General features: G+C 42.0%; 1 protein-coding gene across 4 annotated transcripts in view; it reads right to left on the minus strand.

Moving 5' to 3' along the window:
• CADM2 (cell adhesion molecule 2) overlaps window positions 1-20,336 on the minus strand; it is a 1,138,796-nt gene that overhangs the window by 265,424 nt on the left and 853,036 nt on the right. The gene's annotated exons all lie outside the window — the stretch shown is intronic.

Here is a 20,336-nt window from a genome sequence, read left to right on the forward strand (position 1 = left end):
TTGAAAACCGAAAGTTCCCATAAAACAGTATTAGCCCCTGCATAGCTTTAGTTCTGAAACAGCTATAGTTTCTTTTCAAAAGCTGGTGGTTTTTTAATTAGGTACAATGTATTACAGTAAGTAAACCTGCAAGTGATGAGCACATCGAACATCCTGATTCAATCTAAGCCTAAAATATGGGGAAAGCAGTATTCTTGTAATATGCATAAATTAAGCAAACACCCACGGGGGATCATTTTCCTAGGCATAGCTGCTTTGGTATGCAGAAACAGGTGAAATTTGCCATTGCAGGTGTCCACAATGGAAAGTAGTTACAGAGTTTTTAAAGTGCATCCATCTCAACATCATGTCATTTCTATCTTTCCACAATTCAGCTTTACTCAGTAGTGCTTCACTCACACTGACCATTGGATATGCCATAGATCAGTGGAAGCTTGATGTCTTAATATGATTTTACCATCAAAATACCTAAGTATTGTGATTGAAGAGGAACACGCTGACCCACAATTGGCACTTCCACACTTCCAATTTGTAATCCTCTAAGCTATAAAGTACTGAATCACAAGACTTGTAGTACGTTAGTAAGGTATTACTGAAAGGGAACTGGTCTTGGTATTCTACTCAGGACTTCATACGCATGGTAAATCAGTGGACTAGCAGATGGAGGGAAATCAAAGCCTCTAGTCCAATCAGCTGCAAAAATGTTGTGCTCAACCAATGACAAGATCTAATGCACCATGAAAATGGGCATTTGTATAGAAGAAATGGAAAGGGGGGAAAGATTTGATATTTAACCTTTTGTTCAAATAGATTGAGGAGGAAAAAAGTCTCTTTCAGAGGCTGAGATGAAGGTTGGGATGTATCTGGAAAATAATGAACCAAGCAGGTGTTATCAGCACAACATGTACTGCAAATAGGAAGGGCTAGCTAAACATAAAGGTTTGTGCCAATAGGAACCCAAGTCCTCAAACTCTTGGGAAGATCAGATTATGCTGGAATGTAGATTGGGAGATAATTTGGGAGGGTTCTCTTATTGTTCTCTAAAAGTGCGTTGGTATCATTCCTGATATTTTCACTTCACTCGGTAGGTATATAATACATATTTTCCTCTTGAAACCAACAAATGATCTTTCAATAACTGTATCACAGTAAATAACATGTGTGTGTGGAGCACCCAAATAAGGGTTAAACATGTTCTATTAGATACTCAGAGAAGAAAAAAAACCTTTAAATATACAGTTTGGTGTGGGTTGATAGTCTTTTTCATTAGGAGAAAAGAACACATGCTGAGAACATCTTTCTGCTGTCTGATTAAGCAATGAACCAATACAGCTGTAAATCTTCTAGAAATTCCCCCTTGTTCAACATGAGAGGAGCGACTCTACTTTTCAGTCCCTATCCTTCATGTCTAGACCATCACTGTATTAACTGTACAAGAAACCTTCTCATCATGCAGTTAAACAAATGAAATGTGACTGTTTTATGGTTTTCCTTGGTGACCTTTGCCTATTAACAGATTACATTAGTTTAATCTATTTCTCATATGATAAATGCTGTTTAGAATACTCAATATTCAATTATTCAAACACTTATAAAAATATGATCACTGCAAACTGTTTATTTCACTATTGTGGTAGCACTGGGTCTGAGAAAGTGTACAGTGGTACCTGAAAGCTTATTTGTGTCCCTCCCAAATATACAGTTGATGCAGTAAAAGATATTACCCACAATAATTCTTACCTCTCACATTTCTCTGTTGTCTTTTGGATAAATGAAATGTTAATATGCAGCTTAATATACCTATATTCCACACCAGAAGACAGGCGGATGATCCAGGCTGACCTTGACAGGCTCAGCAAGTGGACGGATGAGAATCTGATGGTGTTCAACGCCGATAAATGCAAGGTTCTCCACCTTGGGAAAAAAAACCCCGCAGCATCCTTATAGGCTCGGCAGTGCTATGTTGGTTAGCACTATGGAAGAAAGAGACTTGGGGGTCATCATTGACCACAAGATGAACATGAGCCTGCAGTGCGATGCTGCGGCTAGTAAAGCGACCAAAACACTGGCTTGCGTCCATAGATGCTTCTCAAGCAAATCCCGGGACGTCATTCTCCCCCTGTACTCGGCCTTAGTGAGGCCGCAGCTGGAGTACTGCGTCCAGTTTTGGGCTCCACAATTCAAAAAGGATGTGGAGAAGCTTGAGAGAGTCCAGAGAAGAGCCACGCGCATGATCAGAGGTCAGGGAAGCAGACCCTACGATGACAGGCTGAGAGCCCTGGGGCTCTTTAGCCTGGAAAAGCGCAGGCTCAGGGGTGATCTGATGGCCACCTACAAGTTTATCAGGGGTGACCACCAGTATCTAGGGGAACGTTTGTTCACCAGAGCGCCCCAAGGGATGACGAGGACGAATGGTCACAAACTACTACAAGATGGTTTCAGGCTGGACATAAGGAAGAATTTCTTTACTGTCCGAGCCCCCAAAGTCTGGAACAGCCTGCCACCGGAGGTTGTTCAAGCGCCTTCATTGAACACCTTCAAGATGAAACTGGATGCTTATCTTGCTGGGATCCTATGACCCCAGCTGACGTCCTGCCCTTTGGGTGGGGGGCTGGACTCGATGATCTTCCGAGGTCCCTTCCAGCCCTAATGTCTATGAAATCTATGAAATCTATAACTGAGGTAAATAATGATATTCCTAGGGGTACCAGATTACTTTCACATCATGTTCCACAAATCCCCCTGCAGTCAATATGTGTATAGCATTTATATTTGGGCCCAAAGCCTTGTCTACTTAAAGACAGTACCATGTAAATACAATCACGTTTTGACATGACATGCTTATCTGACCTGCAATGGTTTTACAGGTTTCTTCTTTGTGATTCTTGTGATAACCATCTTTTCTTACTATGACAGAACTTCTGTGATTTATACTAAGGGACTCTGCAATTTCATTTAAACTTTGAAGCATAGAGCTGACACTCACTACAACTTAGGCCACAAAAGAGACTGATAAATGTGTAAGAAGATCAGAGCAGAAAGAATGCATTTGTGTGTGCTAAAGTATAGAAATGTAAATGTTGCGCTAAAACCTTACATTGGGATTCAGATTATATAAACCAAGTTATTATCCCATGAATATGTAGGATAACAGCAGCATTACAGGTAATGGCAGCACAGAAATAACACAATAGTCGACTGACCTAATAGCTTTGGTTTAAAATAGTATGTAAAAGAATTGGAAAGCCTATTCAAGGTGTTTTAGTTTGTATTGAAAGTAAATATTTATTATGTAGTTATGTCTCACTCCCTTTCTGGCAGTGCCCAAAGATGGTTACTATCCTTCCATTAAGTATTTAATTACAAAAATGGGGTTTGAGTCTATGCCACGGTTACTGAAAGTTTTGAAAATAATTTAAAATTAGGCTATGCTTAACTAGTTATGGTGAGGTGCACCTGGCAGAATATAGGTGTAGTTGAACACAGTTTACTCAGACCTCACCCATATGGGATTGTGTTGTTTGTTTTTTTAACACCCCCTGCCTGCTCCTATCCTTTTTATGTTTTTTCTTTTATTTTGAAAGATTTTTTCCCCCAGTTATTTCACTGCCATTTTGTATTTTCCTCTAACAGTTTTCTGAGTAGCGTTTATCAGGTAACAGGTTAGGAATTAAACCTGAATTTATATGTTAACATGCTCACAAAACTCTGTTATATCTCCTTGCTTTGTTGTTTTTTTTCCATTTGCACAATTGCCTCTATGTTTCATGGGGCTGCTCATCCTCCTTTGTCTCTATGTATCCTATATAAGTAATCTCATTCAGTCTGATTTTGTTCTTGTTTCTGTTCAATTTAAGGTTATCTTCTTTGGCTCATGGTAGAACAAAGCACAGCATCTCACTGGGTTGTTATAGCATTTCACCCCATATTGACAGATCAACAATTACAGATCCATCCATACAGATTCACAGAGATCCAGCACATAGGTCAGGTACAGACATTACACTTTTACCAGTATAAGTGACTGGAAACTATACCTATGACAGAAGTTCAGCACACATAGACTGGTTTAAAAATGGCAGAACCAGTCTAAGATTTGTGCCCTTCCGCCGCATCAAAGGGCAAATGTATGTTCTGTTTGCTGCCAATCTAAACTATGGTGCTTATGAAAAACCACAAACTTAGACTGATTCCACCTCAAGTTCTTTGAATGTCTGTACCTAGCCATTAGGGGTGTGCGAAATGGGCCCTATTCAATTCAGATTTGGATTTGGCCTGAATCGGGGACAGTAATTTGATTCATTGATTTGTATCACTGTCCCCAATTTGATTCGGCTAAATCTGAAGATCTGGTGCTGATTCAGAGAATCAGCGATTTGCCCATAGACACAGCTTTAAATGTTTTTCTACATACCTCGAAGTACCAGGCACGGCTTGTGAACACTGTGATGCTAGGATGGATGGAGCGTCCCACAGAAGCCCAGGGGGTTCCCAGCATGCTTGGCAGCAGACCCGGAAGTATACCAGAAACACTTCTGGTCCACTTCTGGGTCCACTGGCGAGCATGCTGGGGGCCCCCTGGCGCCCCCGGATCACAGCTTGGCATAGATTTCATAGATTTCATAGACATTAGGGCTGGAAGGGACCTCGGAAGATCATCGAGTCCAGCCCCCCGTCCAAAGGGCAGGAAGTTAGCTGGGGTCATAGGATCCCAGCAAGATAAGCATCCAGTTTCATCTTGAAGGTGTTCAATGAAGGCGCTTGAACGACCTCCGGTGGCAGGCTGTTCCAGACCTTGGGGGCTCGGACAGTAAAGAAATTCTTCCTTATGTCCAGCCTGAAACGGTCTTGTAGTAGTTTGTGACCATTCGACCTCGTCATCCCTTGGGGCGCTCTGGTGAACAAACGTTCCCCCAGATACTGGTGGTCACCCCTGATAAACTTGTAGGTAGCCAACAGATCACCCCTGAGCCTGCGCTTTTCCAGGCTAAAGAGCCCCAGGGCTCTCAGCCTGTCATCGTAGGGTCTGCTTCCCTGACCCCTGATCATGCGCGTGGCTCTTCTCTGGACTCTCTCAAGCTTCTCCACATCCTTTTTGAATTGTGGAGCCCAAAACTAGACGCAGTACTCCAGCTGCGGCCTCACTAAGGCCGAGTACAGGGGGAGAATGACGTCCCGGGATTTGCTTGAGAAGCATCTATGGACGCAAGCCAGTGTTTTGGTTGCTTTACTAGCCGCAGCATCGCACTGCAGGCTCATGTTCATCTTGTGGTCAATGATGACCCCCAAGTCTCTTTCTTCCATAGTGCTAGCCAACATAACACTGCCAAGCCTATAAGGATGCTGCAGGTTTTTCTTCCCAAGGTGGAGAACCTTGCATTTATCGGCGTTGAACACCATCAGATTCTCATCCGCCCACTTGCGGAGCCTGTCCAGGTCAGCCTGGATCATCCGCCTGTCTTCTGGTGTGGATGCTTTGCCCCAAAGTTTGGTGTCATCTGCGAACTTGGCCAGTCCGCTTCTGACTCCAGTGTCCACATCATTAATGAAGATGTTGAACAGTATGGGTCCAAGGACAGGGCCCTGGGGGACCCCACTGGTCACAGGACACCACGATGAGTGACTTCCATCAATTACTACCCTCTGGGTCCGACCCCGGAGCCAATTTTCCAGCCAGTGGATCGTGGAGGACCCAAGGCGACAATTGGCCAGTTTCTCCAAGAGGCGATCATGGGACACCAGATCGAAGGCTTTTTTGAGGTCAAGATATATGACATCAATCTCATCTCCCTTGTCCAGGTGATAGGTCACCTGGTCGTAGAAGGAAATGAGATTGGTCAAGCAAGACCTACCCGCAACAAACCCGTGCTGGCTATCCCTTAAGATGTTGGCGTCGGCCAGTCCATTAAGGATGGCCTCCTTAATAAACTTTTCTAAGATCTTCCCCAGGATAGAAGTCAGGCTGATGGGCCTATAGTTAGCCGGATCCACTTTCCTCCCTTTCTTGAAGATAGGCACCACATTGGCCTTCTTCCAGTCTTCGGGCACTACACCAGAGCGCCAAGAGTTTTCAAAGATCCGCACTAGAGGCTGGGCTATGATGCTCGCCAGCTCCTTGAGTACCCTGGGGTGAAGATTGTCAGGGCCGGCTGACTTGAAGGTATCCAGCTTCTCAAGATGTTCCTTCATGAAGTCAGCATTAATGGAGGGCAGGGGATCACCCTCACCCGGACTTCCCCGCCCTGTAGCGGGCATGGGCGTCCCATGGGGCTGATGAAAGACCGACTCAAAGTACCTATTTAATACGTTGGCTTTTTCCTGGGCGTCAGTTGTCAGTTGCCCCATCTGGTTCAGCAGGGGTCCAACGTTGCCCCTGCTTTTCCTCCGGCTCCCCACATATCTGAAAAAGGACTTTTTATTGTCCTTGATGCTCAAAGCTAGCTGGAGTTCAGTTGCAGCCTTGGCTTTCCTGGTCAGCTCCCTACAGGACCAGACCAGTGCAGAATAATCCTCCTTGGAGGTGACTCCCATCCTCCATCCTTTGTAGGCCTTTCTTTTTAGCCTCAGGAGGTCTGCTAGGTCCCTGGAGAGCCAGGGGGGCTGCTGTGCCCTCTTGCTGCCTTTCCTCCGAGATGGAATAGACTTAGTTTGGGCATTGAGGATCGCTCCCTTGAGGAGCAACCACTCTTCTTGAACTCCCCTCTCCCTGTGGTCACAGTCCCTTAGGGCCTCACTGACAAGCCTCCTGAGCTTGTCAAAGTTGGCTTTCCTGAAGTCAAGGACTTGCGTGTTGCTGACTGACTTGCCAGCTTTTTGGCGGATGGTGAAGGTGATCAGCTCGTGGTCGCTGTCACCCAGCTTCCCATCGATCACTAGGTCGCCGACTAGGTCATCCCCAGTAGCCAGTACCAGGTCGAGCAGTGCTTTGCCTCTCGTTGGCCCATAGACTTCTTGAGTCAGGTAGAGGACATCCACGCACAAGAGGAAGCTCTGCAACCGCTCAGATTTTGCTGAGCGATCCTCCCACGAGATGTCTAGGTAATTGAAGTCACCCATGACAACCATGGTCCTGGAGCAAGCTGCCTCAGCCAGTTCCTGGGCAAACTCCTGGTCAAGCTCAGGACTTTGGGTGGGAGGTCTGTAATAGACTCCCACCATTGTGTCCCCTGTGCCGTGTTCCCCACGGATTTTAACCCAGAGGGTCTCCAGCCGTCCTCCCTGGTCGCCAATATCGGCTTGCAGGGACACGTAGCTTTCCTTAACATAGAGAGCTACACCCCCGCCCCTTTTCTCTACATGATCCCTCCTGTACAGGGTATAGCCATCTATACCCGTGGTCCAGTCATGGGTGGAGTCCCACCAGGTCTCCGTGATCCCTATGACATCATAATTGTTTGCACTGAGCAGGAGAATGAGTTCCTCCTGCTTATTCCCCAAGCTCCTGGCATTAGTGTACAGGCAGGCAAGTGCCCCCTGGGGGGCTCCTTCCTTGCCCACAGATTTTACCAGGGCTGGGGCGGGCTCCCTTGAGTGCCATGATCCGCTGGCTTTGCAAGGATTGCTCAGTGGGCCAGCAGTGGCTGTAGTCCCCCCGTCCCCCAACGGGCTTAGTTTAAAGCCCGGTGGAGCAGGTCAGCCAGTCTGGCTGAGAAGAGCCTCCTCCCTAGGGGAGAGAGGTGGAGACCATCTCTTCCCAGCAGCTCGCTGCCTCTCTCGCCAAAGAGCGGGCTGTGGTCATGAAAGCCAAAGCCTTCCTGACAACACCAGCGCCGCAGTCTTTGGTTGACCACATAGATCCTCCTGTCCCTTCTCAGCCCATAGCCTGAGACTAGGAGGATCGACGAGAACACCACCTGTGCCCCCAGACCCTTAAGCCCCGCTCCCAAATCCCTGTAGCGCCTCATGATCTGGCTGGGAGTGCTCCGAGCTGTGTTATTGGTGCCCACATGAATAAGGAGCATGGGATAGTGGTCTGTGGGTTTGAGGAGCTTGGGGATCCTCTCCGCAATTTCCTGAATGCGGGCCCCTGGGAAGCAGCAGACTTGCCGGGCTAAGGGGTCGGGGTGGCAGATTGGCCCCTCCGTCCCCCTCAGGAGGGAGTCTCCCACAACAAACACCTTACGTTTTGTCTTGGGGAGAGCAGGGGCGGGAGCTGCAGTTAGGCCCATGTTGCCTGTGGGGGCTGGCAACTCAGCAGGCTCTGCTGGGGCAGCAAGAGGTACGTACCTGTTGCTCAGCTCTGGTGGGGGAGGGGCCTTGGTGCGGCGGGCCTTAGGGCCCTTGACCACCTTGGTCCATGCCCCTGGCTGGACACAGCAGGAGGTCCCAGAGTCCTCCTTTGGCGTGGAGGGAGACTGTGATATACCCTCTGCCTCCCGGGGGAGAAGGGCCTGGCAGTAGGAGTCTATCTCCTGCTCGCAGTCCCTGATGGCACGCAGTCTCTGGACTGTGGCCTGGAGCTCCTCCAGCTGGCGCACCAGAGACCCCAAAAGGGAGCAGACCCTGCAAGGGGAGGTCGCCATGCTCCCAGGCCCCAGAGCCTGAAAAAGGGACAGGCAGCCCCTGCAGCCAAGAGCCAGAGGCTCCGTCTGCGTGGAGCCCGGAACCAGGGGCTCCGTCTGGGTGGCCGTCTCTGAGGTGCCAGAGGGGGGGGCCGCGGAGCCCGAGGGGACCCTCGGGGTGCGGTGCGTGCCCATCCGTGTCATGCCTCTGGTAGGCTGGCTACGGCTGGGACTGTCTACTCTGGGGGGGTGCACAGGCAGGGTCTTGGGCCCTCCCGCACATCCTCCCATGCGAACTCCGTGCTAACTCACGCACCGGCAGAGAAGCCTGCCTGTTTGCGCCGCCTGTTCGCGCAGCTCTGGTCGCGTGGCTCCCTGCGGGGCTGGGCAAAGTAGGGGCCTGGGGCCGCTTACCCCGGCATTTGGCTTTTCTCATACTGTGCTGCTGTTCATGTTCATTGCCCTTATTCAGATTTTTCTAATCTATACAAATCCCTACCTCCTTTAAATTTAATATGGTGGCCTACTATAATGCAATCATCCAGTACTAGAATTGGTTCAATAACATATGATTCTACAATTTGGTAAAGTTCAGTTTCTCCCTCATTTTTCACTGCTAATAGGAATTTGCAAGGTGCATGCATTTTTCTTTACACTTTGGAACCCATACCTAGTAAAGAACTATTATATAAATATATGCCAGGTCATTAAATGTGCAAATTGCATATTTTAAAAGTATCTTTGGAAATGTGTTTAGCAGACAAATTGTGTGTCTTCAATCATTTGCTTTTTCAGATTGGATCTGGAAAACTGATGTGTATTTGGAATGTGGAGCAATGGTTCAAAATGTGTATCTGTTCATATGAAGACATGTCAGTGTGGCTTTACCAGAAGGACTTTACTTTGTGATAGCTCTTTGAAACAAATACAGTTCCATTTTTGTTTTTTAAATATCAGTCAGATCAAAATAATTATGAATAGATCCAAATCTAGCCTTTTGTACACTGATGTCCTCTCATGGCTATATTATGATGAGTTATATTGTAACTGAATTGTGATGAAGTTGCCCAATTTTCTTTTTTTCCCCACCACTCAGCTATCCCCATCTAATGATTCAGCTCTGTAGGCTTCCCAGAACAGCAGTAATAGTTTTCTTTCTCAATATACCACACTGCCTGGAAAATCAAAAGGTCTGCACTCTTTTAATGAATCAGGAGTTTAATGTCCAAATAGAATAAAGCTCCTTGGCTCTGTGGGCTTTAGTAATTCATTTGCTGGGGTGAATAGGGAAAGCCAGGCCAACCTACTCCATTGCATTCTATCCTCGGTACCTATATGAAGCAACTGGAACCAGATTTTCATAATCTCACACTCTTCTGTAATTTTCTGTACTTACATCCTTTGGTGTTCTTCCCCAGATATCTCAGCATTTCACTAGAAATTTGCACCTGAAGGAAATTTCACTCCGTCACTTATCTGACCCCCTTCTTGTCTGACCTGAAGCCGTCTTGTTCTCCAGCTGTTATAGGGTATGCAATTAATTTGAGCTAAGGAGACAGTTAATCTCCACGCTAATGCTAGCAGTTGTAATAGCATGGGGTGTACATCTCCCTTGACAGTATGATTGCTATGTTTACACTGCATTAAATTTCAGCATATTTTGTTGAAAAACGTGCTTTGTTTGTTTCCAGGACCACAAGCCAATTTCTTTGGGAACCTTATTTTGTATATGTAAATGAACCGCAAAGAATATTGTTCCTTAATCATCATTAGAGTTTTGTCTTCCAGTTGCATATCGTAATAATTTTTATACATATTGCATTATAGCTCTTATGCTAAATATCAATCATGATGTGATTTTTTTAAACTTGTTTCTCTGTCCATCTTCAGTGCCCTTTCTGGTTCTGCTGGCCTACAGTCTAGATCTCCAATCCCTCTGAGCCAGTCTCTTGTGGCTGTGTGCAAATTTCATCCTCTCAAATTTCTCATTACTATTTGCTCTCAGAAAAATTAAGAAGAAAAGTATCTACTTCCTATAAGAATTTAGAAGATTTCTTCCCAGTCTGAGCAATCTTCTCTCCTTTTGTGAAAGATTTAGTTTACTTCTAGCATTATGCAATTAGGATATGAAATTTGGGAGTTCTAGAAATGGATTAATCTTTATTTCATGGCCCTAGCAACGTGATATGGACTAGGTTACCAAGACCAGGGCTATTATATACTGATGTTACACCTCAGTAAAACATTCAGAAAGGCTTCAGTTTAATAGTTGAAGTAGTTTAAACTTCTCTGGAAGCCCAGAACCCTTTTTTGAGTGTAATATCAAAACCACTGCCTATTGCATATAACCTGGAATGTGAAATTCCACCCCTCACCTCTTCAAAAACCCACCCGTAATACAATTACAATGGACATAAGTTATGTTTTTATAGTTATGTAAAAGTTCCAAAGAGGAAAAAATGAAAACAATAGTGCAAATCTAATGAAGCTGCATGAAGAAATGCCACATGATTGTTAACAGATTCTCTACAGCCAAAGCTTCATATCATGCTATGTCAATTCATCAACTTCATTCTCAGTTTAGCTAGCTGCAGAGCTAGGGGACTTAATTTGTGCAAACACCCACACTTGAGCACAAAATAATGTAAACTCCTACACCTCTCTACCATTGCTACAAAACGCTCATTTGCTCCCTTAATATTTATAAGTACTTCTCACCAGGACGTGATGAAAGAATAAATGGTGTAAGTGGGAGTAATTCTACTAATTTATTACAATGAAAATACACCTACTAATTTATTGTTACATATCTTAAAATAACATTTACAGCAACAACAACAAAAAAAGGTTTCCCAAGAAACGTTGAAGCAACCTGTTCTTGTTTACTCAGGTTACCTTTTTAGAAACATGGAAGACAAATTATCTGCTTTTCAATACTTTTGGATGAGGGAGGCCAACAAGAGATGCTTAAGGGTATATAAAAAGATTTTTGTTAGAGAATGTGTTTGAAGAACCTTCCTCTGAGGACTCTGGGCCCTTTAACGCTTTGTTAAATTTGGGCGCACACAAAAAATAAGATAACGGAAATCACCAGTTTTAAAGTGACTGTGCCATACCAAGTATACAGATGCAGGATGAAAACTGACCAGATAGTTCATGTTAACAGATGGCTGTTAATATGAAACTGTATTCACTGGGAAACCAACAGATCTATATAGAAAATTCTAACTAATCAGAGGACTATGACATGGGGAAACTATCCTGAAACTATATAAAAAAAGCTAAAATGAGTAAATTAAAATTCTGCTGAAGAGTGCATGATAAAAATCCTGTTTGAAACACAGGGCACTTAAATATATTCCAGAGACTGTCAAATCTGCTTGTATGCTAAATGTGTTTACATTGGGTGGGACCTCACAAAAATAAGCCAGCATTATTAAAAATAGCCTTCCATAGACCACAAAGTCCAAATGCAGGCCCTGCACTGCTATATAGCCACTTCTTTGCAAATATTGTTTTGTTTGCAGTTTATGTACTTTTTGCCTTTAGATTTCACACTAAATTATGGGTCTAAAGCATAACAATTAGCCTAATTAACATGCCTATTAAAATCATATTAAAATGAAACTCCAGTCGTCTTTTGTATTTGTGTGCTTGTTTTGTTCTATTTAACAATAACACCTATATTGTCTTGGAATTGGTTTTTGCCTATTTGTTTAACATCATCTCCACCGGAAATTTAGTTAAAACATAAAAATCAACCCCTTTCTTCCACATCAGGTCCACTCTTCCAGCATACTGCTCCAAACTAAATTAATATCCTTAAACTTTTCTCCCCGACAAAAAAGCGAACACACTTCTACAACACTGCTATAAAATTAGTGCCACCCACCTACCCTCATAGAGAAATTAGCATCTCCTGTTTTTTATTTTTTACCATTTCACTTTTGTCTGCATTTCTTTCACTGTTTCACTGATAGAGGGGCCTGTGGCTGACAGATGATGTGGCAGTGGGAGGAGGCATTCTCACCCACGCCCAGTAGCCCAGCTGGGCTCCATGGGGCTGTGTAGGGGGAGGTTCTTGGACTCTGTGTCAGGTCTGTCTGTACATCATCAGGTGCTTCATGATGGGGTGTGGGGGGCACAGCCTGGGGATGTGGATGCATGGGAAAACAGCTGGCTGGAGGCAGGATTCATAGATTCATAGATTCTAGGGTCAGAAGGGACCTCAGTAGATCATCAAGTCCAACCCCCTGCATAGGCAGGAAAGAGTGCTGGGTCTAGATGACCCCAGCTAGATGCCTATCTAACCTCCATTTAGGAGGTGAGGCTGGGCTGTGGAAAGGGTCTGTGCTGACTTGGCTCTGTGACAGATCAGGAGTGGGGACCTCTAGGCACTTGACCAGAGCAGCCTAGCATGGGGTGAGTGTTAGAGCACCTCCCTGTGAGGGGAGGCTAGTGGGGGGGGGGGGGGGTTGGAAGGGAGGGTGCAAAGGAGCCAGGGATGCCAGAAGACAGTAACCTAACTTGAATCAATATGGGAACTGGTACTGAAGTTAGATGCACCAGCCTTACCTAAATTGATTAAGTTTCAGTGCACATTGATCCAGTCTGTCTAAAACCAGGTTCCACTATTTTTAAGCCAAGCTATGTGCACTTCTGTTTTGTTATATGTTTAGACCAGTTTCCAAACACTTAGGCTGATAAAAGTGTAATGTTTGTACCTGGCCTGGGTGAGGCACAAAAATAGCAAAAGCTGCCATGCTGGCCCAACTGCTACTTAACTTCCAGGCTTCAACAAAATAGGATAATGAGAAAATGTAGGTAACTGAAATGGAATGGGATCTAGCACAGAAAACAGGGCACTGGAATGCTAACCCTGGTCAAAATACCTACCTTTTGCAACAGAGTTCCACCTATACCTTAATACAATAGAGGTAAGCTTAAAACATTTGGAGCATATAATGATTTCTTCCAAGCCAACATCTATGGATTATCCTTCTTGCTCCTGCTCAGACAGCAACTGCAACCCCGTACCTTGTCCTCCCCAAATTCAAGAGTTTGTGGGTATATGTCTGTCCACAGCAGCACATGAAAAAGTGGGGAAGGGATGTTTTGATGGGACAGATTGTTGTGCTATCTATGTCAAAGACATCATATTTGGGTTATAGACATAAAACAGTGAGCCCACTATTTTCTCCAAAGGCAGAACACTCCTGATAGCTTTTGGAAGTGCAGTGGCCTTTCATACCTTCCATAGCACAGTTAACACAATACTGTCTTGGAAAGCTCTGGGGATGATAGGTTGTGATATACATGCCAAGCATTATTTCATGCAAGATAAACAAAGGTCAATAGAAGAACATCCTCTTCCTCATAGGGATGAATAATCCTGACATTGGAATTTATTCACTAATGTTTTAGTAAGACATGAAAGTAATGAAGGCACAAGAAAGGATGTACCCAGTGATGATTAGCATGAGACATAGCTCTTGTCAAAGATTTGGCATGTCAGTTCATGGCAAACTAATTATGATCAGTGTCAACAGAAGCATGCATTTTATCATAATCAGACATGCCAAATCCTTGTCAGAGTAAAGAGCAGGTATTTCCCACAGTGGTTTTTTTGTGCGTGATTGTGAGTAAAACACTGAAGTATACTAACCAGATAACAATCTCTTCCTTTTCATAGTCTGATTGTACATATGTATGCTCACAAGAGAAAACAACCTTGGAAGCAACAAGCCATCTTTTAGTTGTACAGTATATGTGGGAATCACTTGCATTCCATGAAGCACTACCCCTCTGTATCAATATCCACATTTCCACCAAGAAGAAGAGAATGTGAAATATACAGGATATAAAAAGGAAGCTGATAAAACAAGTTGAATGAAAGGGTCTCTCTTCTTTTTATCACACATCTTCATCTTTCCAGGATACATCACTTTTCTTATGCCTCTGCATTTGTTTATTGCTCATCTTTCACACACTAAGAAATACCATCAGTGGAAAACAAATTAAAAAAAACCCAAACTATATTCATTTAAAATCACATTTCTGCCAGTTCTGCATTGTTGCGTGTTGTGCTTTTTAGAAAGGCAGCTATGTAATTATAGATACTTGTGTGCATAAAGTGATACAGAGGTTTCTATGGTAATTATTCATTTTAATTGAAAATTGTGTAAGGAAAACCTCAGTTCATGTGCAGCATGCAATTTGCATCTATTGCCTAAGAATTTCAACATGGTTATCGTGAGTTTTGAATTCATATTTTCCTGGAAGAGATGCTCTTAGTCTTTTACAGCAAAGACTTTTTTACCACATACTTAGATACCCACAATTATTCTGTATGGCTCTTTGGCCAATGAAACGTTACCCAAGTGTTTCAGGGTGAAATAATTCTCTGTTAGCTTCTGTCACTTTTAGTCTCACTTCAAATTAAGATAGAATGAGAACAGTAATATTTTTATTTTGTGGGTTTTTTCTAGCAAGTTTGGAGGAAAGGTGATTGAAGAGATACTGGATGCATCTACATGTGTGCTTTAAGGTGCATTAGCCTATTTTAATGTGCATTAAAGCATCACAAAAAACCCAATGGAGCGCAGTTTTTAAGTGATGCTTAATGCACATTAGCTTATTTTAATACACATTAACTAAACAGCACATTTTTAAAGAAATGCGTTAATGCACATTAAAATAAATGAATGCACATTAAAGCACATGTGTAGATATGCCCATGCTCTTTAGCTAATATGCATTAAAATAGGCAAATGTACACTTTTTGAGTAACGCACAATGGAGCTACTAGATTTAATGTGCATTTCCTGAAGCGCACTAATGAATGTGTAGACACTCCTACTGAGTCAGATTCTATTCCAACTATTGTGTATGTAGATGAATGCCTACCTCACTCCGCTTAAAAGACTTGATGACTTCAGAGAGACACCTATGCCAGAAAAAGTGGTGCATTTTAACACATTTTTAGTCAGCATATGTTTAAATACTAATGAAGTCAAGACAAGCTATAGTTTAAACAGGTTAGCTAGGCTAGCAACCTTAGAGGGGAGTTAATGATTTACCTAATCCAGTTAATACATTAACACAGCTTGCCTTCATTTGAACTTTAGCATACTAAAACCACACATTTTTCTTCATGAAGACAAGGTCAGAGAGAATTGGAAGAGCATGAACAGTAGTGAGCACTGTTACTGGACTCTTCTTCTCCTTATGTTCTGTCTGTAAGTGTAGCCTAGGTTATATATATGTTAGATAACACATTTTAATTAAGACAATTTTAAACAAGCCTCAGCAGCTATTGTAAACAGGGAAAGTTATGATTAAAGATGACTTACAGTCATAGTCAGACCTGAAAGGTGACCTAACTTTCTGGCCTAGAATTTTAGCTAGACAGTATGGGCACTTACACACATGCAAGCACTGGAGCACTTTGAAAAGTGCCCAGAGCTACATTGCTTGTAATTGTATACACAGCAAAATGCACATCAGCACAAAGAAAATGACAGCGGAGGTCATTTAGTTCAAAAGTGCACCACCACCATTTTCTCCATACCGATGTGCATTTTGCTGCTTATAGAACTGCAAGCGTGGTGTGCATTCACTCTTGTGTGGAAGAGACTCGATTAATCAAGTCTGCTCCAAAGTGACAGATCTCCAGCGCATCTGAGAACAGGTATGTGTATAAATGTCCTATGAGGGCAGAAAGGAAGGAAAATGCTCATGAGGTCTTCCTAGCTCCTCTCTGGCCCCAAATATTGGGTTAACTAATTAATATCATGGGATTCTGAAAACAAAAACCCAAATGTGGTATTCAGATGTAATAAACAGATTTTTTTGCTAATACAAAAACATATTTACTTGCAGGCTATATATTTCAGTTCTGTACTATAGAACCAATCTCTTGAGTTAAAATATCACTCCTATCATTCTGGTTTTATTCATAAATATTTAATCATTATTGTAGTTTCAAACATTTTTGCTTTACAAGTGCAAAACCTCTGTGAGTTTCAACAAAATATATAGGTAATTACAGAGAAGAAGTATAGTAAAAATACTTAAGTACATATTAATATTATTTAGTAGACCAACTTAAATAGTTGGAAAACAATTATTAAGCAAGCTTTTGGGTTCAAAAACCCTTGGTCAGGCTAAGGAAGTTTCAGCAGTTGGTGTGTGCTCTTTCTGGATGGACTGAAAAGTAAAGAAGCCAGAGTATGGTATGCATACAAGGTAGGCAGTCAGTGAAAATGTAGATTGAGGAGTCACTGGGTGAGAGAGAGGCTGGGGGTGGAGGGTGGTGGAAGAGAGAAAGGGGATGAATAGTGGAGAGATACCTGAGGAGTCAGATGTCAGGCAGGTTATAATGTGTCATAAATCCAATATCTATATTTAGTCCATGATTTTTAGTATCCAGGAGGTTGAGGAAGTGGAGTTCATAGGCCCATTGACTCCTCAATCTACATTTTCACTGACTACCTGTCTTGTATGCATACCAGACCAGCCTCTGGCTTCTTTACTTTTCATTCCATCCAGGAAGAGCACACACCAACTGCAGATGCTTCCTTAGCCTGATGAAGGGTTTTTGAACCCAAAAGCTTGCTTAATAATTGTTTTCCAACTATTTAAGTTGGTCTAATAAAATATATCAGATTTACTCAAAGAAGCTTGTCTGCCTATGTCCTTAGACCAACATGGCTACAACCTACACGCCTGTTAACATTATAGGTTTTACTGTACGAAAAATTGGTGGATTACACTGTCATTCTTATCCTGAAAATTAAAAGACATATGTAACTATTATCTTCAGTGTTGTTTTATCCTTTGGAACCACAATCATTAGTAATAAGATAAACTAATACTAATTTGCATTTTATAGCACTTTCCATCTGAGATTCTTGTAGAACTTAACCAACATGAAATACTCAAATCTTACCAAACTTATGTGAGGGAGGTTGTATTGTATTTGCCCCATTTTTCAAATAGAGAAAGAAGTGTTAAGTCACTTACCCAAGAACAAAGAAATCACTGACAGAAGACCTAGTCAAGAATCTAATTCAGATTTCTAAGGTTTCCTTTATTTGTGGGTAGTAGAAATCTATTCAGAAACAGAGATTTAGCCAGAGAAATCTAGCTTTAATAGGTAAATGTACTAAGAAAAGATCTGTGTCAAAACTAAACACATCTTCACATGTACTGAAGATCTAACTGCTTTTCTACTTTCTTCACAAACTGCCTTCAAAAGAGAGAGGCAATTTCTGAGTCTCTTTGTCCTACCACCTTGTAGTAAGAACCTGAGAAAGGAGCAAAACCTCATGACCTTTAAAAAAGCAATCTCACAGAAAAGGAATTTCACCTCTCCTTGTCCATGAATAATATATTCTGGCCACATATTCCCTTAGAAGTTGATAGTGTTGGTTCATTCTCTTGTGTTGCCCATACATGACTTCAATTTGATATTTATCTAGTGTCCATTATTGTACTAACCAAAATGCCTCCCAAATATCAAAAGAAATCTCTCTCTGTCTCCTCCCTCCCCATCCTTCCCAACCTATTAAAGTAATAGCTTAACTAGTTTATAATTATATGTGCTCAATTGCCATATGCCTGTTAGGAATAATTTACTGAAGCAAAGTTAAGTCAAAGGTATCTGTTTTTTTCACTTTATTTCAGAATATAGAATTTGTGGTCTTTTAGAGTTCTAGTACAGGATGAAATTTCTCCATAGATGAAACTCTTTCAGAAATTCTGTCTTGGGCATTTGTAAGTTGCTCTCTTGGCTTCAAGTGTTTGGTACCACTAAATGATGGCACAGTAAAGGACGTACTAAATGATAGCACAGTAACAATAGTGCCATAGGGGCATATTCATATGTGCCCACTGAGCAGCATCCAAATGAAGTGCCTGTATATAGAAGAGGGCTTAACGATTGCTTCTTCAACGCTGGGCTCAAGCTCAACATACTGCATTTTCTTAGGGGCATTGCTAAGTTTTTAGAACTAAAGGATTTCTACCCTGCCTTGGGGTAACAATACTGGAAACTAAAGTAAGAATATGGGGAGGTCTCTTCCCTTTCAGCATGGAAGGGAACACATGCACACTCACAAACATACATGCTGGTCAAAGGTGGAAATTCACTACTGGATTTAGTAGACAGAGGATGGCAATGCTTTTTGTATAGCATTTTGACTTTTTTTGTATAGCTCATTCCCTCCAGTACAGTAATCTACAGTGAAAAAAAATCACATGAACAGGTTGTAAGCCTTACAGATATTAAAATAAAATGAAATAATATAAAATAAAATAAAATAGACTCTGCATGATACAAACGCATTTCTAGATCAATTTAGTAATTTTGTTGTGTAGCAGACACATAGTAAGCCATCTGCAAATTTTCCTCTTCTAATCTTCAAAGCCTTCAGATAGCCTAATGTTCAATAAAGACCGGGGCCCTTTAAGTTTTTACTTTGACCTCCCATGAAGAATATAAAATGACTACAAGAACTTACTATGCAATATTTCATTCAGCTTCTTTTGCTTCAGGTTATACAATAAGATGTATCACACATTTAACAATTGTTAGTAAACTGGCTATATATATATAACTCATATACGAAAGGTAATTCCTATTCAGGCAAACACATACTTGAATTTTCCTATTTTTAAGTATTAGAATTTATTTTCTAATTATTTTATAAGATCATTTATTTATAACACAGCTTGATTTTTTGACAAATATTATGTGCTTTATCTGTTAGAGATCCCCAATCCCTTCTGTCTTAGTTATTTGAGCCTTAAGGAAAAATCATTGTGATGACTAATGCACACAAGGCATAACCATCTGGGTGAAAGTTGTGGAACTAGGCTTTAGACAGGCATGATAACATACCACAAACCCTTCATTAGGTATCATTCACTTATAGCATACTTGAGACTCAAAAGAAATTGCAAATGAAATGATTACACTTTACAAAAAATTAGGCAAAGGAAAAAGGAGCCACTTCAGCATCTTAAATAGATTTGGATGGGCTATTATATTAGCAGCAATGAAAGTTATTCAATGTGAAAATATTTTGATTGCAGTTTCTGCAGGTATAAAACAACAGCTTTTAGAATCTACTTCAATTACATTCACAGATCTGCATGACACCTGCTTCTTTAAGGTTCGGTCATGCAAGGCACTAAGGACTTTTGCCATCATCCAGCAAAGCACTTACGTAGTGCTTAACTTTGAGCACCTGAGTAATCGGATCTGCTGAATATACTGAGTATGGAACATTGGGGTTCTGGCTATAGGACCACAGATGAACTCTATTAAGATTAAATCAGTACAAAGACCTTGGCAATTCTAAAACCAAATTGAGATTTTATGAAGTTTAGCCCAGGTAGTTAAAATATAAACTTAAGTCATTCTTGTATCAATATTTTATTGGTTAAAATACCTTTCTTGGCTCTTCTCAGGTTAGAAAGAGACATAAATCTTAGATGTTTCAGCTGTTAGATTAGCAGCATTTGTCTTACTAAAAAGTATAGGCATTATTTCTGTTTTCTTAACTGTCCAGATTAACTAAAAAATCCATGCATCATGTAATTAGAAAAGCCAAGCCAGAAAATACAAGTGAATTAACTGCTGATTAATTGTTGGGGTGAATAACCATATTATGGTAACTGCACACTAATAGCTTAAAACAAACAAAAATTCTAATAAACTGGAGTGAAATATGATCTGCTTCCTAACAACTACAGTAGGCAAGTAAGTGGATTATAGGCTACGTCTGTCCCTTTCACTCCCAAACAATATCTTTCTCAACAAGGTTGCCC

Source organism: Alligator mississippiensis, chromosome 1 (assembly GCF_030867095.1).
Source record: "Alligator mississippiensis isolate rAllMis1 chromosome 1, rAllMis1, whole genome shotgun sequence".
NCBI classification, from domain to species: Eukaryota; Metazoa; Chordata; order Crocodylia; family Alligatoridae; genus Alligator; species Alligator mississippiensis.